The sequence below is a fragment of the Protopterus annectens genome, chromosome 12.part0 (genome assembly GCF_019279795.1).
Source record: "Protopterus annectens isolate FY-2018-M chromosome 12.part0, PAN1.0, whole genome shotgun sequence".
In the NCBI taxonomy this organism is placed as follows: domain Eukaryota; kingdom Metazoa; phylum Chordata; order Ceratodontiformes; family Protopteridae; genus Protopterus; species Protopterus annectens.
In genome coordinates, this window is record NC_056746.1 from 1,194,558,150 (window position 1) to 1,194,582,149 (window position 24,000).

The 24,000-nt window shown below is 40.3% G+C and overlaps 1 protein-coding gene across 1 annotated transcript in view; it reads left to right on the plus strand.

Moving 5' to 3' along the window:
• Positions 1-24,000, plus strand: part of SLC12A5 (solute carrier family 12 member 5) — a 1,753,644-nt gene that overhangs the window by 1,497,432 nt on the left and 232,212 nt on the right. The window lies entirely within an intron of this gene.

A 24,000-nucleotide genomic window follows, 5' to 3' on the forward strand; every position in this document is an offset into this window, starting at 1 on the left:
TCAGTTTCAATGCCCTGGACCAGCTCATTCTTACCTCCACTAGAGTAAGCAACATCCTTGATCTGGTTATTACTAACATGGACAATCACTGCTCTACACCAATAGTCAATTCCTCCTTGGTTAGATCCAACCACAAACTAATCACCATGGAAATCCACATCTCACCCACATCCCTCGCAAAGGTAACCATCATAAAAAGCTTCTCCAAAGCTGACTTTGGGCTCCTAAACACAGAGGTGGCCAACTTCACGGCATCCATGTCAATGGAAAATAGATGCATGACTGCCAAATCATACACCAATGCACTGTACGAACACATACATAAATGAATGGAACTAGCCATACCCAACAGAACCAAGATGCTCTCCTCCAAAAAAAGGAAGCCAATCTGGTGGTCACCTGCCATTAATAAACTGTACAACAGAAGGAAGAAACTGTTGTAGAAAAAGGTTAAGTCCCAAGACTGGAAAACCTCCCTTATTAGCCTCAACAAAAAACTGAGATCCCTTATCAAAACCTCTAAAGCAGCTATGAAGGCAGAATTGCAGCAGACATTAAAAACAACCACAAAGCCTTCTATAGTTATATCAAAAATCTCCATGGCAATACCCACGTTTGCTCTGAGTTACTGCACAATGGTACTGCCTATACTGAGCCAACAGATATTGCCAACATACTGGCCGAAAGATTCAGTGCCAACTATACCCTTTCTCCCCCCCAAAGGACCAATCACAATACCAGAGGAATGCCAGGCACTCAGCATTACTGCAGCACAGGTTAAAGCTGCATTGTCCAAGGCCAAGAATACAGCTTCCATGGGACCTGACAATATCCCTAGATGTGTTGTACATGAACTACAAAGTGAACTGGCAACACATCTGTGTGCCCTGTTCAATCACAGCCTTACCTGAGGCTTTGTCGCTACCGAATGGTGCACTGCTGCAGTCTTCCCTCTCCATAAAGGGGGAGCGACTACAGACCCTGGGAATTTTCGACCCATTAGCCTGATGAGTCTGATATGTAAGGCTATGGAGCACATCATCATGGACCTAATTAACAAGGATATAGGGAATCTCCAAATTCTAGATCCCACGCAATTTGGTTTTGTGAAAGGTAGATCATGCCTGCTCTACCTGGTTGACTTCTTTGAGTCAGCCACCAGAGCTGTGGATGAGAGCAAGGCAGTTCATACAGCCTACCTGGCCAAGGCCTTTGATGCCATTCCCCTCCCAGGAATTATTGATTAACTCACCAAACTAGGCATCAACTCCTATATCACTTGGTGGGTTGCAAATTGGCTCACAGATACAACCCACAATGTGAAAGTAGTGGACTACAAGTCAGACTGCTGACCAGTCATGAGTGTAGTCCCACTGGGATTGGTCCTGGGTCCTGTCCTGTTTGGCATCTGCTTCTCAGAAGTCCAGGCCAACACAGAGGGACTCTGGATGACTAACTTCACAGACAACTGCAAGCTGGGAGCCATTATTAACTCCTCAAGAGATGTAAAAATCCTACAGAAAGGCCTCACTGAGACCAATGACTGGTGTTGAAACCATGGCCTTAAGCTTAATGCCAAAAAAATGAGTCATCACCCCCTTTGGGAAAAACTCAGTTCTCACTAATTACCACATTGATGGGAGTCCACTGAACACTGAAGGCGTAATAAGAAATCTGGGGAAACAGGTTGACAGCAGCCTCTCCTTTGACCACCATATTGCCACTGTGGTCAGAAGGTCCTTCTATATGGCACATCTCATTACCAAGGGTTTTGCATCCAGGAAGAAAGAGGTCATCATCTCTCTCTACTCTTCCCTCATTAGACCAATCATCGAGTATAATGCCCCATTTGGCATGTACCTCACTAGACACTTGCAACAGCTGGAAAAGCCACAAAAGTACCTCACGAAGAAGATCCTAGGTCTTAGACACATGTTGTGCATGGACAGACTCAAAAAACTCCAACTTTTCTCACATCGTCTATAAAGAGGCAATCTCTGCTTGACTTACAAAGCCATTTCTGACCCAGCTCTGTTAGTAATGCTAAATCTAAAGAAATCCCAATCCCTCCACACCACATGCTCCAGAGACCTCAACCTCATTACCACAATCAACAGAACATGCTGGAGGGACAGGTTCATAACCCAGAGACTGCCCAGGCTCTGGAATTGACTTCCCATACATGTCAAGCAGAGCACCTCACTGGCCCTCTTCAAGAGAAATCTTGATGAGTGGATGAGAAATAGAAAGTTCACCCCGAGGATCACTCCAGTGGCTCTACTTGATAGAGACCCTGGGAACAAACATCGGGCGGCATGATGCCAGGGAACTTCTATGGACTAGGCTTGTAAAGGCTCCAGGGCCATTAGCCTAGTACACACCTATGATCCTATGAACCTATAAAAAGGGATAAGAAAAAAGGTTATTAATAAACAGAAAGATGCATATTAAGTCCCACTAAGTCTTGTAATATTATTTTGGCACATGGAGCTGGCTATACCTCTCAACCTCATAGTACAAGAAATCTGGACAAAGCCTAACTAAATGGGGGAAGAAAGGCAGAAAAATTAAAGATAGATTTTAAATATAGCTCTTATAAACTTAGAAAGTTGATAAGAGTACCAGGGTTTGTGTTAACATACATTTTCTAAATGATTTGAAGTGTGAAACTCCAATGTATGCCATTATGAAGTGACTTCAGTCCTCAGATCATCCCAGTGATTTGCCAGAAAACCAAAATTTTTTGAAGAATAGACAAAAATATAAGAAAAATCTGGACATTCTGTGGAAATCTGGACAGTTGAAAAGTATAGAGCAGGCATTCCTGGTTTTATTTAATGCGGATTCCATCACATATATGGAGGCAAGGCCTTCAATTCAAATATATAATTTCTGTATTTAATTATGTTGTACAAAGTCATTCTTAAATTTCTCAGCTAGCAGAATGTACTAGTCCAGATAATTATTGGCTGACATTAGATGATAAGGCACTGTAGTTTTGATTTTTATCATTAGTTTTCCTAATGCAATTATACGATGTATTTGTTACGCCCAGTTTTAGATACTACTATGAATTCATAATTGCTCTTTTTATGTTTGTGATTAGCAGTTTCTATAGTTCATTTAATCTAGGCTTTATTTTAGCCTGGACACTTCTTATAGTTTTAATTGTATTTTTTGCTTTTTCTTTTGCTTGTTTTTGTAAATCTTATTAATTAATTCTGCAACACCATATAGCCGATTGGGTTAATAATATTTCTGGGTACAAAATGTTTTCCTGCAATACATCTTATGGCAACAAGGAGGGTGTAACATAATTTATCTTTGTAATAGCCTCTATAAGGATTATGAAAGACATGACTGTTGCCATAAATCAAAATACAATACATTGCTTCACAGTTAAGATATTAGTTCACAATCATTATAGTTATCCTGTATTTGTAGACCACCTGCCAGCAAAATCCAAATATTTTCCACAGTTGGTTGAATTTCTTTATTTAGTCAGCTGTTTTAATAATACCTTGGTTAGAGATTTTAACCTGTGTGTCAGTCACTGGCATAACTTAAATTACTCTGGAATTAAATGCATGCTTTTGGCACATATGGGGAACTTAATCTAAGACTGACTATTTTCACTTAGTTTGTGAGTAAAGGTTCATAGATTCATAGGTTCATAGGTAGTTACTAGGCTATCGGCCAAAGGGCCTAAGTAAACCTAGCCAACAAGATTCCCTGCTTATGCCACCAAAGAAAGTTAATTTCCTGTGCCCCTGTTGAGCAGAGCCACAGAAGTGACCCCCTGGCTGTATTTCCTATTTCCCATCCACTTATCAAGATTTTTGTTGAAGAGTGCTAATGAGGAACCTTGCTTGACATAGATGATTAGCTTGTTCCAGAGGATAGGAAGTCTCTGGGACAGAAATGTATCCCTCCAGCATGTCCTGTTTATTGTGGTGCCAAGGTTTACGTCCCTAGAGCATGTAGCTTGGAGGGATTGGGATTTCTTTAGCTGTAGCATGTCCAACAGCTCTGGGTTTAACATAGCTTTATATGTTAGGCAGATATCTCCTCGGAGTAGGTGATATGCAACAGAGTAAAGCTGGAGTTTTTTGAGACGGTCGGTGTAGGGCATTTCTTTGAGGCCATTAATCCTCTTTGTGAGGTACTTCTGTCACCTTTCCAGCTGCTGCAGATGTCTTGTGAGGTACATTCCAAAAGGGGCGTTGTACTCCATAATGGGTCTAATGAGTGCCGATTAGAGGGGAACAATGACCTCTTTTTTCCTGGATGAGAACTCTTTTGTGATGAGGTGTGCCACATAGAAGGATTTCCTGACTACTGTGGCGATGTGATTATCAAAGGAAAGACTACTGTCCACCTGGGTCCCAAGGTCTCTTATCACACATTTGGCGTTAAGTAGACTGCCGTTTATGTGGTAGTTCATGGGTACAGAGTTTTTACCAAAGGGGATGGCAATGCACTTTTTGGCATTGAGCTTGAGGCCATGCCTCTGATACCAGGCATCTGTCTCAGTGAGGCCCTTCTGTAGGATGTCCACATCATTTGGGGACTTGATTATGGCTCCTAGTTTGCAGTCATCTGCAAACTTCATTAGCTAGAGGCCTTCTGTGTTAGCCTATACTTCAGAGAAGTAGATACCAAACAGGAGAAGTCCCATGACTGAACCCTGTGGTACTCCACTTTTCTCTGGTTTGAAGTCAGATTTGGAGTCTGCAACTTTTACAGTGTGGGTTCTGTCAATGAGCCAGTTGGCAACCCATCTTGTGACGTAGGGATTTATACCTAGTTTAGTGAGTTTAGCTATAATTCCAGAATGGGGGATGGTGTTGAAAGACTTGGTGAGGTCAAGATAGGCTGTGTGAACCACCTTACCCTCATCTACAGCTTCGGTGACTGCCTCAAAGAAGTCAATCAGGTTCAGAAGGCATGATCTGCCTTTCACAAACCCGAACTGGGTGGGGTCCAGAGTTTGGAGGTTACCAATGTCTTTGTTTATGAGTTCCATGATGATACGTTTCATGGCCTTGCAGACCAGGCTCATCAGGCTAATAGGGCGATAGTTCCCAGGATCAGTGGTGGCTCCCCCTTTGTGGAGTGGGATAACTGTTGCTGTGAACCATTCAGTGGGCACAAAGCCTGATGTGAGACTATGACTGAACATGGTGCTTAGGTGAGGAGCCAGTTCATTCTGAAGTTCGTGTAAAACACAGCCTGGGATGTTGTCCAGTCCCATGGATGCTGTGTTTTTGGTTTTAGAGAGTGCAGCTTTTACCTGCATAGATGTGATTCTTCCTGTATAGATATGGGCCATTTAGGGGGTGAGAGGGGTTAAAGTTAGTACTGAACCTATCTGCCAGGATGTTGGCAATATCAGTTGGTTCTGTAATTTTCATAAATGTAAAAAACAAACGACTCCAAGCCGCAAGTGAGGTAAAGTTAGCACTTTCGTTTACTTAATTTAGCAAACTTCTTCAGACCATTCAGACCAGAGATTCAGTCTGAAGAAGTTTGCTAAATTAAGTAAGGTCTGAAGAAGTTTGCTAAATTAAGTAAACAAAAGCACTAACTTTACCTCACTTGTGGCTTGGAGTCGTTTGTTTTCCTCATTTGGGGATTTGCAGTTCAGTTTGTGTTTGTTTTTGTGCTCTGTAATTTTCATGCCGTTGTGCTGTAACTCAGAGCAGATATGGGTGTTGCCACCAGATTGGCTTCCTTTTTTTCGAGGATAGCGTCTTGGTTCTGTTTGGGATAGCACGATCCATGCACTCGTATAAGTGCTTATAGAGTGCATTTGTGTAGGATTCAGCAGTCGTAACTGTATTGCCCATCTGCATGGGTGTCATGAAGTTCACCACTTCTGTCTTAAGAAGCATGAAGTTGGCTTTGCAGAAATTTTTTACTGTGGTTTCCTTAATGGTTGATGGGGGCAGGATGCATTTATCTAGGGTGATTAGCTTATGGTTGGATCTGATCAACGAGGAGTTGACTTCAGGTGTGGAACACCGGTCACTCATTTTGGTAATGACTAGGTCTAGGATATTGTTGGCCCTGGTGGGCCCCTGGTGGGGGTGTGGATAAGTTGATCCAGGGCATTGGAATTTATGAATTCCAGAAAGCGTTGAGCGAAGGAGTTGGTACATGAGTAGTTTTCCCACTTAATGGAGGGGTAGTTGAAATTGCCCATTATTAGGGTGTTTGGTTGAACCCTAATATTTTCCAGTATATCAAGAAAAGAGGAGTGGGAATCCTGGGGCATGGTGGGGGATCTGTAGCAAGCTACAATTTGGATTGCAGTTTTGCCCAGAGTTAGTTGCACTTGGATAACCTCGGATGAATTATGCTGCGCAACTAGCCTGGAGGTGTGGATATCCTTAATGAATATGGACACGCCTCTGCCTTTGGTGTTCTGGTCCAGGTTCGATGGCCAAAAAGTGTGGCATGAGTTATAGCCTGGTAATATAGGGGTGCTCACTAGAGCCTTGAACCAGGTCTCAGTCACTGCACAGATATCGATGTTCTCCATTTAAAGGAGTGCCTCAAGTGACTGCATTTTGAAATTTAGAATTCTAGCATTGAGTAGCATTACCCTTAGTTTTTGCTTGCCTGTTCCTGTTATGGTGGTGAATTTGTCATTTGAACTTTTCCTAAAAAAGGCACCATAGGGGCGGCAAGACCCTTAGCCAGTATCCAGAATCCCAGGGGCGACAGATGTAGGCCATCTCTGGCAAAACATCATGGTCTGTCGACCATGTCATCCCAGGCAGACAGATACTGGATCCTCTTAGAATGACACCAGAAGTTTAGCCAATTGTTGAAGTCAATAATTTTGTCTGTATACTGCGGTATAATTCTGGGTGATGGCAGGATGCTACTTAGGGCTAGGGTCATACCTGCCTGGGCTACAAGATTGGAGAGCTCTTCCATGTCTCTTTTCATGTAGTCTAGGGAGGTACATCTCAGGTCATTCACACCAACATGGACAATGACAGAGTCATATTTGTACTTGTTGTGGAGTGACCTGAGTGTGTGGGTTATGTGGCAGATCCTGGCACCCGACAGGCAGTTGACAGTAACCTTCTCCTTGTTTAGTCTGGTGAGTGGGATATCAATGTGCCTGACTATAGAGTCACCTATGACTAGTGTGTTGGGTATGCTGTTTTGCCTTATAGGCTGTGGTTTATTGGCACACTGAGTCTGTGGGCTATGTGTCATTTGGGTTGTGTTGGGGGTGGAGGTTGCTTGTGTTTCTGCTTTGGAGGTCTCTGTTGCTTGAGCAGATTATTATTGAGAGCCTCTGCGAATGTTTTTGTGTTTCTATGTGTGGATTTTGGTGGTGTAGGTTTAGTGGGACTATGTGATGAGTGTGGTGCGGTGCAAGTTTTTACCTTCTCCTCTTGACTGTCAAGTTCAGTCTTGGTTGGAGAGAGCTTTACCTCCAGTTTGGCCAGATAAGTGCATCTCTCACAAGTTGTGGTGTTGGATGGTAGGAGGAGAGGGTTGTCTGTGTACATGAGGCAATTGCTACATTGCCCCAAGATGCCCATATTCATCAGATAGACAGGAGAGAACACTGGGAGCTGACCCCTGGACATGCTTGAATAAAAAACTACTTTCCTCTAGACAAGTGAGGAAGGTGAGTATAAGAGCTGTTTTTCCTAAGCAAGTGAGGAAAGTATGTACAAAAACTGTTTTTCTCTAGGTAAAGATGAAGGTTGAGTGCTGTAGTAATGTGTAGCTTATTTAGTGCTAACAAGTTCTGAACAAGTGCTGAACATGAATAAGCAAATTCAAGTGCTAAAACTAAGAATCTGTAGCTGGATCTTGTGGTAGATAGGCTACCTAGTGCTTACCGCTCCCAGTGACAAGCTAGAATGCTTCCCTCCAACACAGAAAGGCTTGGGGGGCTCAGAAGCTTACAAACAGTCCTGGCTACAGCAAATCTGTATCTGGACTAGACTAGTTACAGGAAAGGTGGGAAACAAGAGCAAACATGGGCTTTTAAACCAGAAAGTTGAAAGAGATGGAAAAGCTTCCCAAACGGCCAATAAACTACAATTTCTGGGCCAGAAACCACTCTTGTGGTACATAGGCTACCTAGTGCTTACCACTCCCACAGATAAGCTAGAAGGCTTCCCTTCAACACAGAAAGGCTTGGGGGACTCAGAAGCTTACAAGCAGTCCTGGATACAACATAGGTTCATAGGTTCATAGATTGGTACTAGACTACTGGCCCTAGGGCCTATACAAGCCTAGCCATAATTTCCTGGCTATTTCTTCCCACAATATTTACTTCGCTGGACCCCTGTCTAGCAGGGTGACTGATGTGACCCCCAGGGTGAATTTTTTATCTCCCATCCAATTGTCAAGGTTCCTTTGGAAAAAGGCCAAAGAAGCGCTTTGCTTGACATGTATGGGCAAGTCTATTCCAGAGTCTGGGGAGTCTATGGGTCAGGAACCTATCCCTCCAGCATGTTTTGTTCATTGTGATGACAAGTTTAGATCCCTGGAGCATATGGCTTTGAGGATTGGGATTTCTTTAAGTGTAGCATGTCCAACAGCTCTGTTTGACATGGCCTTGTATGTTAAGCAGAGATTGTCTCTGAGTAGACGATATGCGACAGAGTATAGCTGGAATTTTTTAGACGGTCAGCATAGGGCATCTGCTTTAGGCCTGTGATTCTTTTAGGAAGTATTTCTGCAGCCTTTCCAGTTGTTGCAGATGTTTTGAGAGATACATATCAAATGGGGCATTGTATTCTATAATGGGTCTAATGAGGGATGAGTACAGTGGGACAATGACCACCTTTTTTCAGATGAAAATCCCTTAGTGATGAGGTGTGCCACATAGAAGGATTTCCTGACTGTTGTGGCAATGTGGTTATCAAAGGTGAGACCACTGTCCACCTGTGTCCTTAAGTCTCTTATCACACTTTCAGTGTTTAGTGTACTGCCACCTATGTGGTAATTCACAGGTACATGTTTTTTCCTAAAGGGGATAACTATACATTTCTTGGCATTGAACTTGACCCCATGGCTCTGGCACCAAGCATCTGTTTCTGTAAGGCCCTTTTGTAGAGTATCCACATCATTTGGGGATTCAATAATGGCTCCCAGTTTGCAGTCATCTGTGAACTTTGTTAGCCAGATTCCCTTAGTGTTGGCCTGTACTTCAGAGAAGTAAATGCCAAACAAGAGCGATCGCAGAACTGAACCCTGAGGTACTCCACTTGTCACTTGTCTGGAGCTGGATTTGGAGTCGGCTACTTTTATAGTGTGGGTTTTATCAGTAAGCCAGTTGGCAACCCATCGAGTGACGTAGGGATTAATGCCCAGCTTAGTAAGTTTTTCTGTGGTTCCAGAGTGGGGGATGGTGTCAAAGGCCTTAGCAAGGTCCAGATAGGCTCTGTAAACTGCCTTACCCTCGGCAACACCTCTGGAGATTGATTCAAAGAAGTCAATCAGGTTCAGAAGGCAAGATCGGCTCTTCACGAGCCCAATCTGGGTAGTGTCCAGTGTTTGAAGGTTGCCAATGTCTTTGTTTATACGTTCCATGATAATACGTTCCATGGCCTTGCAGATCAGGCTCATCAAACTGATGGTGAATCCCCCCCTTGTGGAGTGGGATAACTGTAGCTGTTTATCACTCAGTGGGCATGAAGCCTGAGGATGGCTATTATTAAACATGACACTTAGGTAAGGTGCCAGTTCATTTTGTACTTCATGTAGTACACAGCCCGGGATGTCATCTGGTCCCATGGATGCTGTATTCTTAACTTTGGAGAGTGTGGTTTTTACCTGTGTAGCCATTATTACTGGAATTTGGCAATCTTTTGGTATTGAGATGGGCCATTTAGGGGGTGAGAGGGGGGTGAAGTTGGCACGGAATCGATCTGCCAGGATATTGGCAATATCCTTGGGATCAGTATATTTAATGTCATTCCATTGTAGCTCAGAGCAGATCTGGGCATTGCCATTTAGATTCTTGGCATAGCTGTAGAATGCCTTCTGGTTGTCTTTGGAATCTTTGGCAATTTTATTTTCGTAACTAGCTTTGGAGGATTTTATGAGGGATCTCAGCTTCTTACTGAGCCTGGTAAGGGAGTTTTTTTGCATCCTGGGATTTTCCTCTTTTCTGCAACAGTTTCTTCCTTTTGTTGTAAAGTTTGTTTATGGCAGGGGACCACCAGATCTGCTTCCTTTTTTTGGAGGAGAGCATCTTGGTTCTATTTGGGATGGCACGATTCATGCACTAGTGGATGTGCTCGTACAGTGCCTTAGTGTAGGATTCAGCAGTCAAACTTTCAGTTCTCATCTGCATGGGTGTCATGAAGCTTGTCACTTCTGACTTGAGTAGCATGAAGTTGGCTTTAGAGAGGTTTTTTAAGGAGGTTTCCAAATTGGGGGGTGGAAGAGGGATGTGGATGTCAAGGGTGATTCACTTATGGTCAGATCTGACCAACAAGGGGGTGACCATAGGTTTGGAGCATCAATTTCCCATGTTGGTAATGACCAGGTCTAGAATATTGCAGCCCCTGGTGGGACTATGGATTAGTTGATCCAGGGCATTGGAATTTATGAATTCCAAGAACCGTTGGGCAAAGGTGTTGGTACATGAGTAGTCTTCCCAGTCAATGGCAGGGTAGTTGAAATCACTCAGTATTAGTGTGTTTGGTTGTATCTTAATATTTTCCAGTATGTTTAGAAAGGTGTAGTGAGAATCTTGGGGCATGGTGGGGGATCTGAGGCAAGCTACAATTTGGATTGCAGTCTTACCTAGTATTAGATGCACCTGGAGAATTTCAGACGCATTGTGTTGGGCAACTAGCCTGGCGGTGTGAATATCCTTGGAGAATATGGGCACTCCTCCACCTTTAATGTTTCTGCCCTGGTTTGGTGGCCGAAAAGTGTGGTAAGAGTTGTAGCCTGCTATTGCAGGGGTGCTCTCTGGAGCCTTGAACCAGGTCTCAGTTACTGCACAAATATCGATGTTCTCCATTTTTAGGAGTGCCTCAAGGAGTGCATTTTGAGGTTTAGACTTCTAGCACTGAGCAGCATTACCTTCAGATTTTGCATGCTTGTACCTGTTACGATGGTGATTTTGTCCTTTGAACTTTGCCTAAAAAAGGCACTATAGGGGTGGAAAGAGCCTTAGCCAGTAACCTGAATCCCAGGGGCAATAGGTGTAGACCATCTCTGGCAAAGCATTGTGGTCTGTCAATCATGTCATCCAGGCAGACAGATACTGGATCCCGTATGAATGACACTAGAAGCTTAGCCAATTCTTGAAGTCAATCATTTTGTCCTTATACTGTGGTATCATTCTGAGTGAAGGCAGGATGCTACTCAGGGCTAGGGTCATACCTGCCTTGGCCACATGATCCGAGAGCTCTTCCATGTCTCTTTTCATGTAGTCCAGGGAGGTACATCTCAAGTCATTCACTCCAACTTGGACAATGACAGAGTCATATTTGTACTTGTTGTGGAGTGACTTGAGTGCATGCATTATGTGGCAGATTCTGGCACCTGACAGGCAGCTGATTGTGATTTTCTCCTTGTTCAGCTTGGTGAGTGGGACATCAGTGTGCCTGACTATAGAGTCACCTATGATTAAAGTGTTGGGTACGTTGTCGTGCCTTAGGGGCTGTTGGGTGGCAGACTGGTGTTGTGAGCTATGTGTCACTTTGGTTGTGATCGGTGTTTGCATTTCAGCTACAGAAGTCCTTGTTTTTTGGGCAGGTTACTGTTAAGGACCACTAAATATGAGGGTTTAGTGTTGCTATGTGAGGGTGTTGGTGTGGGTTTAGAAGGGCTATATGTTGCTTGAGGTGTAGTGCGGGTGTTAACCTTCTCCTCTTGACTGTCTAGCACAATCTTGGGTGGAGAGAGCTTTGCTTCCAGTTTGGCTATGTAAGTGCATCTCTCGCAGGTTGTAGTGTTGGGTGGTAGGCGAAGAGGGTTGTCTGTGTACATGAGGCAATTGCTGCATTGCCCCAGTATGCCCAGATTCACCTGGTGGACAGGAGAAATCACCAGAAGCTGACCCTTGGACATGCCTGGTTTGGTGATTTTTTTTGTAAAGTACAAGAGCTGTTTTCCCTTACCTTAGCAAGATACTTTGCAATTATAGGCTGTTTAGTGCCTATGATTAATTTCTCCTTATTAACAAGGAGAGATGAGTGCTTGTATCAGTTTAAGGCTTCCTAGTGCTTTCCAGCAGGTTTTAGAGCAGGTGCTAGTCACAGGGATGCTTAAAGGTAATATGGGAAAAATGGTTTATCCTAAACACTGCAGTGTGCACTAGAGGAGTTAGATGTGAAAGTAGGTAACTTAAGTTTTACCTGTCTAAAAAGTTAAGTTTTAATGGAGAGTCACTATTTCTAAAACATCAAGATAGATTGAAAGGGGGTGGTCACTTTTGTATTCTGGTACTATGGAATACAGTAGGATGACCAATAGGTTTAAATAGTTGAAGGGGAGTGATTTCACAAAATGATAATTTTGTGCTTACTCACACAAGCCAGTAAATGCAGAGAGGAAATGAGATATATGGTCAAATTAACTTAAGGGCAGGCAACTAGAAATACAGTGGTGTTTAAGAACACAACAGTAACTGGGTGGGAAGGTGGAAAAAAATTCTGTCTGACTCACAAGAGACAGAGCTGTGTGGTCTCTTTTCAAGTTTTAATATGCAGTTAAAAGCAGAGTATAAGTAAAACACAAGGTAAAGAAAACAAATCACAGTATTCAACATAGAAAAGGCAATAAAGTAATACAAAATACAACAAATAAAAAGCAAACTAACCTTTCCCCTCACAGCAAAGTGTAGCAGAGTCTGGGTGAACCTTTCCAGTAAAGCTCTGAAATGTTTTATTTTACCCCTTAAATAGAAGGTTTAGTTCCTAGCTCCACCCTCTCAGTTCACAGATTAACCTTAACCGACCTGTTCTATCTTATGTGTGAGGCCTTAATTGATCTGTTCTGATTTCTGCCTGACTCACAAGAGACAGAGCTGTGGTCTCTTTTTAAGTTTTACTATGCAGTTAAAAGCAGAATACAAGTAAAACACAAGGTAAAGAAAACAAATCACAGTATTTAAAATCAGAAAAGGCAATAACGTAATACAAAATACAACAAATAAAAAGTAAACTAACCTTTCCCTCACAGCAAAGTGTAGCAGAGTCTGGGTGAGCCTTTCCAGTAAAGCTCTGAAATGTTTTAATTTTACCCCTTAAATAGAAGATTTAGTTCCTAGCTCCACCCTTTCAGTTCACAGATGATTAACCTTAACTGACCTGTTCTATCTTATGTGTGAGGCCTTAACTGATCTGTTCTGATTTCTGCCTGACTCACAAGAGACAGAGCTGTGGTCTCTTTTCAAGTTTTAATATGCAGTTAAAAGCAGAATACAAGTAAAACACATGGTAAAGAAAACAAATCACAGTATTCAAAATCAGAAATGGCAATAATGTAATACAAAATACAACAAATAAAAAGTAAACTAACCTTTCCCTCACAGCAAAGTGTAGCAGAGTCTGGATGAGCCTTTCCAGTAAAGCTCTGAAATGTTTTATTTTCCCCCTTAAATATAAGGTTTAGTTCCTAGCTCCACCCTCTCAGTTCACAGATGATTAACCTTAACTGACCTGTTCTATCTTATGTGTGAGGCCTTAATTGATCTATTCTGATTTCTGCCTGTCTCACAAGAGACAGAGCTGTGGTCTCTTTTCAAGTTTTAATATGCAGTTAAAAGCAGAATACAAGTAAAACACAAGGTAAAGAAAACAAATCACAGTATTCAAAATCAGAAAAGGCAATAACGTAATACAAAATACAACAAATAAAAAGTAAACTAACCTTTCCCTCACAGCAAAGTGTAGCAGAGTCGGGATGAGCCTTTCCAGTAAAGCTCTGAAATGTTTTATTTTACCCCTTAAATAGAAGGTTTAGTTCCTAGCTCCACCCTCTCAGTTCACAGATGATTAACCTTAACTGACCTCTTCTATCTTATGTGTGAGTCCTTAATTGATCTGTTCTGATTTCTGCCTGACTCACAAGAGACAGAGCTGTGGTCTCTTTTCAAGTTTTAATATGCAGTTAAAAGCAGAATACAAGTAAAACACAAGGTAAAGAAAACAAATCACAGTATTGAAAATAGAAAAAGGCAATAAAGTAATACAAAATACAACCAATAAAAAGCAAACTAACCTTTCCCTCAGAGCAAAGTGTAGCAGAGTCTGGGTGAGCCTTTCTAGTAAAGCTCTGAAATGTTTTATTTTACCCCTTAAATAGAAGGTTTAGTTCCTAGTTCCACCCCCTCAGTTCACAGATGATTAACCTTAATGGACCTGTTCTATCTTATGTGTGAGGCCTTAATTGGTCTGTTCTGATTTCTGCCTGACTCACAAGAGACAGAGCTGTGGTCTCTTTTCAAGTTTAATATGCAGTTAAAAGCCAACTACAAGTAAAACACAATGTAAAAAAACAAATCCAGTATTCAAAATAGATAAAGGCAATAAAGTAATACAAAATACAACAAATACAAAGCAAACTAGCCTTTCCCTCACAGCAAAGTGTAGCAGAGTCTGGGTGAGCCTTTCTAGTAAAGCCCAGCAAATCTGTATTTACACTATACTAGTTACAGGAAAGGTGGGAAACAAGTGCAAATGCGGGCTTTTAAACCAGAAGGTTGAAAGAGATGGAAAAACTGCCAAACGGCCAATAAACTACAATTTCTGGGCCAGAGACCACTCTTGTGGTAGATAGGCTACCTAGTGCTTACCACTCCCACTGATAAGCCAGAAGGCTTCCCTCCAGCACAGAAAGGCTTGGGGGGCTCAGAAGCTTACAAACAGTCCTGGTTACAGCAAATCTGTATCTGGACTAGACTAGTTACAGGAAAGGCAGGGAACAAGCTTAGAATTTTTTTTTGGAAAGTGGGATTAGATTTTCTACAACAAATTAAGTGATCCCTACTTTGTCTGATAAAACCCTAATATACATTATGGTGCTCTGGTTTGAAGTCAAGATAACTGTAAACCTAGGAAAGATGTTCAGATAGAAAGACATATAATTTTAAAAACTGATCATTAAAATGCGCTTACAGATTTTTTTATGGGGTTTGGTATTAACAGCTTAAATATTTTAATACAGACCAAATTCATAGGCAATGTTTTATCTTTTATGCTTGTCTGTCACAAAAAAATGTCCTTATGAAAAGAATACTTACATTACACTTTCAAAACAGAATAAAAACCTAGTTAAGAAAAAAAAGATAGCTTAGAGGAACTGAATTATTAATAAGAAGGACCAAACAGAATTGTTTTACACCACAAACTAACCCCCCCAACACAAAAATGGTGTATCCAGGAAGAAAATATGTACAGAGTAACCACAAAGTTGTTTATTGAATCCAAACAAAGCAAGAAAAGTTTAGCAGGTTCATGTGAACTTTTTCAGAAGTAGTAGCATAATCCCACCCACCTTTTTGGAATACTAAATCCATGATCACTTCTTAAAGATACACACACAAAAATTTATATGAATGTAAATATATATAATGTGTACCTAACTCAGAAACACAAGATAAATTCATAGTGATAGTAATAATAATACATCTTATTTAAAAAAATTAATTTGCATATATAACAACGTTTTTTGAAAAACATTTATGAAAAAACTATGAAAAATCATAAAGCCTTATATGTAATATATAAACATAGAATATAGAATATAGAATGTATAGTACAAAATCTAAGTCCATTGAAAACGCTTAGGTGACCCATACTATTTAAAATCTACATGGAAACCACAATAAATTAAAAACTTTTTACTTAAAATTATTACTTAAAATATATAATTTTGCAGCACGCATTTTAAAACAAGCACAGCGGATATAAAGTAATTCAACCCTAGGGGGATGGTGGCATCTAGCCTCAAGTACCACAATAATTCCTTATGTTCAAGTCTACTTTCCCACCAACCTCCTTTTTGGTCCATGAAACTTGTTCCACAATTGCAAATTTCTTTAAAATTCAGACAATTCACAGAATGCTTATATAAAACATTGTTCATATTCATTTTCCTCGTATCGTAATAATTTTCATAAATTCTTTTCTTCAGTGCCCTTTTAGTTTTTCCAGTTTAGTAGCTTAGACATGTACTATACTTGGCAATGTATATAATATCCTTTGTATTACAATTCCCAGGAATAGGTGCAGCTTAGTTTTGTTAAAATTCTCTAACATAATGCTGGTATCAGGTAAGATATAACACTATTGCGACAACTACAACATCTTCTGCTGACACCATTGTTTTTGTTAAATGGAATGCCTCTACTGTTGTTCGAACAATCTTTTAAAAATGTTGTTTGTTTTATGGACAAAATTTGTTTTTTCACACATTATCTTAAAATCCCCTCACTGGATTTAAAAATACTCTAGTTCTCTTTAATAACATCCTTAATAACCTGACAGTTTGAACTATATTCAGTTACAAAAACATTGTCAAAAGTCTTGGAATCGGAGTCAAAGAATTTATAAACATGGTTACAATGTGAGGATAGGGAATATGAACAATGCTTTATATAAGCATTCTGTGAATTGTCCGAAGTTTTAAAGAATATAAGTTTGCAATTGTGGAACATGTATCATGAGACTGAAAAGTAGGTTGGTGGAAAAATAAACTTGAGCATAGGGAATTATTGTGGCAGTTAATCCTAGATGCCACTACCCCTTCAGGTTTGAATGTTTTTATAACCACTGTGCCTGTATTAAAAATGCTGGATGCAGAATTATGATTTTAAGCAATAATTTTAAGTAACAATTTTTTGATTCATTGTGGTTTCCATTTCGGTTGTAAGTAATATGGATCGCCTAAGGGTTTTCAATGGACTTATATATCATACATGTTCTATATTCAATATTTTATATATTGCATACCTAGGATTTTACATATTTTTTTTCATAAATGTTTTTCCAAAACTTTTTATACATGTTAAAAACTTTTCTAAACACAGAGTATTATTATTGCTATCACTATTTATTTAACTTGTATTTGTGTTGGGTATGTATTAAACAGATTTGCATTCATATAGATTTGTGTGTATATATCTTTAAGAGATGATCATGGCTCTAGTATCCAAGGTGGGTGAGATTATGCTACTAGTTTTGATGAAGTTCACATGATATGGAAGTGAGCAAAAATGCTAAACTTTTCCTCTTTTGTTTGGATTCAATAAACAAGTTTGTGATTACTCTGGACCTCTTTTCATCTTAAATGCACCACTTTTTATTATTAATAATAATATAGTGTCAAAGGAAAAATATGACAAATTATGCAGGAAGGTTAATATTGCATAATGAAAATGAAAAGACAGATATGGAGCAAAGGTCACTAATAACTGCAAAGACAACTGGAAATCATTTTAAATATACAAGGGCACAAACCCTGGACTATATACCCAGTAATAAGGTTTACAAAGTTCAACTGCCCATTGCTTTTATTTGCTCTTATATAAAAAATATATTCTGTTGTGTAGCAGATAATACACCATATCCATTTTTTTATAAAATATTTCTGATCCTCCTTTTGATGTCAGATTTACCCTAGTTATTCTTAAAGCTCTAAAAACTAATAGGGCTGCAGGCTATGTTGAAACTGCCAACAGAGATTTAAGAGTCCTACTTAATAAAATTGGGAATCTACTGACAAACCTGTTCACTGAATTTTATTGAGTGCTATGTAGAAAAGGAAAAAGTTATAAAAACAATCTATAAAATAAGGGCAATAGATATTCTTTTGCAAGCTACAGATCAATCAGTCTTACTTCCTGTGTGCAGAATGTAATAGAAAAACTAATTTTAGAAATGTTACATATTAAAATGAGAAGCAAAGAACATGTTGGTATCATTCAATATGCATATGCACCTAACACATCAACCACCGCATGCAGTTTAAGCCATAAGGGACATAGGCACTATCCCAGGTGTGAATTTGTGGTTCCCCAACCATTGATCCAAACTGCATTTGAAGAGGGCCAGGGAAGGGTTCTGCTTAATGTGAATAGGAAGCCTGTTGAAAGAAGGATCAATCTCTGAGACACATATCTGTCACTCCAGCATGTCTTGCTTGAGTCACTGACTAAGTTTAGATCCCTAGAGCAGATGATCCTCATGTTGTTTGACTTGGTGTGTAGCAGCTCCATCAGGACAGAATTTGTGAGTTTCTTATAGGTCAGGCATAAGTCAATCATTAATAGCCAGTATGACACAGAGTAAAACAATAGGGCTTTTAGTCTATCTACATAGAACATGCCTGTTCTTTGTGAGGAACCTCTGAGGTCACTCCAGCTGCAGTAAGTGCCTGGTCAATAACATCCCTAATGGCTCATTGTACTTGATTATTGGTCTAATGAGGGCCGAGTACAGCGGGACTATAATTTCCTCGGAAATTACTTATAAGATGTGCCACATAGAAGGATTTCCTCACCACTGTGGACACATGACTGTAAAAAGTTCAGGCTGCTATCGATCTACGTACATAGCTCTATCACCTCTGAGTCTACTCTTAGGGTTGTGCTTTTGATGCTGTAATTTGCAGGGGTATTTGACTTCCCACAGGGTATGATATGTATTTTTTTGCATTTAGATTTAGGCCATGGTTCTGGCACCAGTCATTCTTCTAATCTAAACCCTCATGAAGGATATCTGCATCATGCACTTGTTAGCAAACTTTGTCATCCAGAGGTCCTCCACATTAGACTTGACTTCAGAGAAGTATATTCTGAACAGAAGTGGTCCCAGCACTGAGCCCTGTGGCACATCACTAGTAACTGACCTCTTGCTGGATCTTGATTCACCCACTTTAAGTACATGTCCTGTGCATGAGCCAAGTGGCTGTCCACCTGGTAAGATAGAGATTTAGGCCCAGTTTTGTGAGTTTTTTTATACTTGAGTAGGGACTTGTGTCAATTGCCTTGGTCAGGTCGAGGTAGGTGGTATGTACTGTTTTACCATCACCCATGGCCTTATTGAAAGAAATCCCACAGATTCAGGAGGCATGACCTGCCCTTGACAAAGACAAATTGAATCAGGTCCAATATTTGGATATTTTCTATGCCATTATTTATCATGTCCATGATTATACTTTCCATGGCATTACATAAAAGACTAGTTAAACCTATGGGTTTATAATTTCCTGAGTCAGTAGATAGCCCACCTTTCTGCAGAAGGATGATTGTTGCTGTCCTCCACTCTGTCGGGACAAATCCAGTCCAGAGGTTCTAGCTAAATAGAGATCCTAATGGGCTTGGTAAGTCCTGATCTGAGCTGTTTAAGAGGCATCTTGCTATATCATCAGGTCCCACTGAAGCCGGGTTTTTAGCTTTAGAGAGTGCAGTGGCAAGCTATTCTTTGGTGATAATTTGCAGTGGAGTGGTGGAGGGTATTTCTTGGTGGAGAACTGAGGGTGATGGGGAGGTGAAATGTGAGCTGAATTTTTCTGCCCACAGATTTCTTATATCTTCTAAGTATAGGTGATGCTATCTATTACTGATTCTGCACATTGTTGGGTGTTGCCCTTAAGATTATGGACATAACTAAAAATGCGTTATGGTTATCCTTAGCTTTGGAGGCTAATTTTACCTTATAGTCTGCTTTCAGAGACTTCACTAGTTCTCTGATTCACTTGTTTAGACTAATAAGGGACTTGTTGCTCTGTTGTGCACATCCCCTCTTACTTCTTAACATGATTTCCTTCTTTTGTTGTACAACCTATTAATACCAGGGTTCCACCAAGGTGGCTTGTTTTTGAGATTTGACCTGGGTTATTTCAGGCTGGTACTGCCATCTGTATGCAGTTGTTGATATGCTTGTACAGGGATTTTGTGTATGCCTCTGCATAAGTTTCTGTGTTTTCTGGATTTGGGGGAGCTTGGAAACTAGCTATGCCATCCCAAAATAGGAGGTAATTTACCTTAGTGAAGTTCTTAAAGTTTTTTGGGGTTAGTTGAGGGAACTAGTTTTTCCTTTATTTCAAGGAAGACTATTTTGAGATCTGACCTTACCAGTGACGACATCACACCGGGTGGGGGGGGGGGTACAGTACTCTCCCATATTTAGGAGTACCAGATCTAGTATATTTGTTCCTGTAGTGGGAGTGCAGACTAACTGCTCCAGGGCATTTGAATATACAAAGTCAAGAAATCTTTGGGCCTGCATGTATGCCTCCCAATTAATGGAGGGGTAGTTAAAAATCACCAATGAGTATGGTACTGGGCTGTATGGTGAGTAAGTCTAGTAACTTCAGGTATGATTTATTTGGTTTCCTGGTTCATGGTGGGGCACCTGTAGCTAGCAAGAATATGATAATGGATGTTTCCTGCGTTTAGTCAGACATGGAATAGCTCATGTATGTTATATTGTTTGACCAGCCTTGGGGTGTGTTTAATCTTTATGTAAATAGATACACCTCTGCCTTTTGCTCTTTCATGTTCTGTGGGTAGTCGGATTGTGGGAAAAGCATTATTGTCATGCACTGCTGGAATGCTTTCCATAGCTTTTAACCATGTTTCAGTAACTGCACAGATATTAGCATTCTCCAGGGTGAAGAGAGCTTCCAGAGAGTGCAGTTTCTTATTGAGACTGCTAGCTTGAGCAGTAACACCTTTAGCTTGTCCTGAGTAGCTTTTGTTATGTAGGAAGGTTTATCTGTTTGGCAATGCCTAAAAAAGGTACTTTGGGGTAGATAATGTTTTAGCCAATATCTGAAAACCAGGAGGTGACAGGTGAACACCATCCCTGGCAAAATAGTGTGGTCTGTCAACCATGACCTCCCAGGCTGACAAATATTGAACCCCTTCAGAACACTAGTAGCTAAGCCAATTGTTAAAGCTGATAATTTTCTGCTAGTATTGTGGTATCATCCTTGAAGATGATAGAATGCTGTTCAATGCTAGATTGATACCTGCCTGTGGCACATATTCTGAGAGCTCAATCATGTCTCTCTTCATATAGTCTAAGGAAGTACGTCTCAAGTCATTCACACCCACATGGTCTATGACTGAGTCACACTGGTACTTAGGGGTAAGTGACCTGAGTGCTTGTGTTATCTGGTGGATCTGGCCCCTGACAGGCAACTAGCTATAACCTTCTCCTTATCCAGTCTGATAAGAAGAATATCAGTGTGTCTTGCAATGGAGTTTCCTATGACCAGAATATTAGGTTGTGGAGTGTTTCACCTTACAGGCTTGGTATAAATGTGGCATTATGTGTTGTGATAGGATTTGTCTTGTTTGTGTGCATGTGGAGTTTGAGGACTGCACATGAGTGGCCTTTGAGGTTTGGGTAAGTTTATATGTGAGCACCTCCACATATGTGGGTCTATGTGTGTGGCCTTTGTGGGTGTGGTGAGTGGTGTGTGTGAATTGCTGACAACCTGTTTGTTGCTTTTTGTGTCTTTAGAGTCTAGCCTTCAGTGTCAATGTGTAACTGGATCTATCGCATACTGTATTTGTCTGTTCGAGAATTAAGTGGTTGTCAGTGTACATAAGGCAACTGTTACATTGCCTCAGGATGCCCATGTCCATCCATCCATGGTTGCAGGTTCTAACGTGTACTTGCAAGAATTAGAAGTGGAGGATTTTTGTGACTGGAAGAGGGTAAAGTACTTACCTGCTGTAATCTGCAGCTAACTTGACCACCCATGCTGCCCAGCACCCAAACCAGATGCTCTCTAAGCAGCAAACATACTGGGTGCTATAATAAGGTAAGGTAGACCTAAATAGTCCTAACTAACTAACATTAATAGTAGTGTAGAAGCTGCTAACCATGCAAAATATTTGCCCCATGAGTAAAGCAGGACTGAGGTAAAGTTCCAAGGTGCTTTTTACAGGAAATTTCAACTTCTGGTGATTGCATGTATACAAGACACCAGTAACCACCACTGAACGAAGAGCAGCTTTGATCAAATGTGAGGCTTATGTACAATCAGAAAAAAACAACTTTTACACCAACTATGCCATAAGGCCAACCAGGTAAACACACAATGAGCTTTCCACCAGCAATTCCCAGTTCAGATAGGTGAACTCCGCCCTCCCCTGCCACAAGAGTGCAGATGGTGACCCTCTTAATGTAAAATGACTGGTTTGGAATCCACATGTTAAGGGACCACCAACAGATGACTGATACTAACTAAGAAACACTAGAGGCAATGTAATTCAGTGCAGAACAGCAAATAGCAAGGTGAACTTTCACAGTATAACAAAAATAAGCAATGCAATTGCAAAATTATATTTAACTTTATTTGTCTTTCCAAGGATAGCTTCAGATGTTAGCAAAATCTCTCAAAGTCTCTGATAGCATCACCAAATGATGATCAGATCTGGATAAATGAGCCAAGGCTCCCACAAATGTGATTGTTATATGTGATCAGGAAAAAAAGCAAGTTTTATACTAACTATGCCATAAGGCCAATCAGGTAAACATGCAATGAGCTTTCCATCAGCAATTCTCAGCTCATATAGGTGAAATCAGCCCTCTCCTGCCTCAAGAATGCAGACTTTGACCCTTTTAATGTAAAATGACTGGTTTGGAGCCCAAGTGTTGAGGAACCACAAACAGATGCCTAATACTAGCTAAGAAACACTACACACAGTGTAGTTCAGTGCAGAACAGTAGCCTTTACAACAGTTTGAAAATGCAACTTTAAACTTAAAGAAGTGCAAAAAAACAAAAACAATAAATAGCAAGAAGTGCAAAAAAAAAAAAAAAAAACAATAAATAGCACAGTTAACTTTCACAGTATAATAAAATAAGTAATGTTTCCAGATGCTTGTGTCTGTACCTGGCACTTGCATGGCATGCAGCTCCACGCAAATGTATCAAATTTATATCAGCACTGGAAATACTGAAAACTAACTATGGAGCTCTCTGAACAATAAAATCACTACACTTAGAGCCCTTTTGTGTGCTTTCCTGCTCAAACAGACCAGGTAGACATCTACTGCCGCTAGATGAATAATCCCAGTCCTCCTGATGTAAAAGCACAGTAAGAGTGTCTGGAGTGAAATTCTACCATGAACAAACTTAAATTTAATGAAAGGCAATAAGTAATGCAAGATAACAGCAGTATATTTAAACAGCTTATAAAAGTTGTGGTGATGAAACTTATAAAAGTGTCATTATTCGATAAAATTACTTCACTTTATAGAAATAAGCCAAGTCACTCAATTGTGCAGAATTTATAAAGGCACTTAAAACATGGTAAGCTGATTAATAAGCCCTCTGACCAATAAAACAACTACATGCAGGAATCCCAAGTGTGTTTCCCCAATCTATACAGATCAGGCTACCACCCACTGCCACTAAATGGAAAATTCTCTGTCCTGTTGATATAAAAGTACAGCAGAGAGCTTTCTAGAGTGTAAAATACATTATTTTTATCCAAGAGCTAGTTAGATAATGAATTCAGACCAAGCAAATCAGTAAAACAAACAATGAGAGGCAAAATGCACCTGTTTTAAAAAATAAGCACAAGGAAAGGCAAATAAATAATTCAATATATCAAAAGCAGTGTAGAAAAGGAGGAGCTTATAAAGCCAAATTTACAGTAAGGGTGGGCAGCTATAAAAATCACCGTGTTTAAAAAGCAAATCAAGAAACGGGAGAGAAGGTGGAAAAAATAACCAGCAGGTAGTCATCAAGAGTGCTTGTAGATTTTGCAGCCCTTGAGTCTTATCAGAAAAGACAAAGATGCAGATATTCTCTGTGTATTAAGTATCACTCAAGAAACAAATTAACCAATGGGAAAAAAACATGTGAAATGTGCAACCTGGGTAACTTAAGTGTCCATCTGCCAAATAGAACAAAAATACCAGGCCAAGCAGATTTTTCAAAACAGAAAACAAAATGGAACAGGTAAAACAGAAAGAAGCTCTATCAGTTTAAGCAACTCACAGATAAAAAAAAAGATATTTACTTTCCT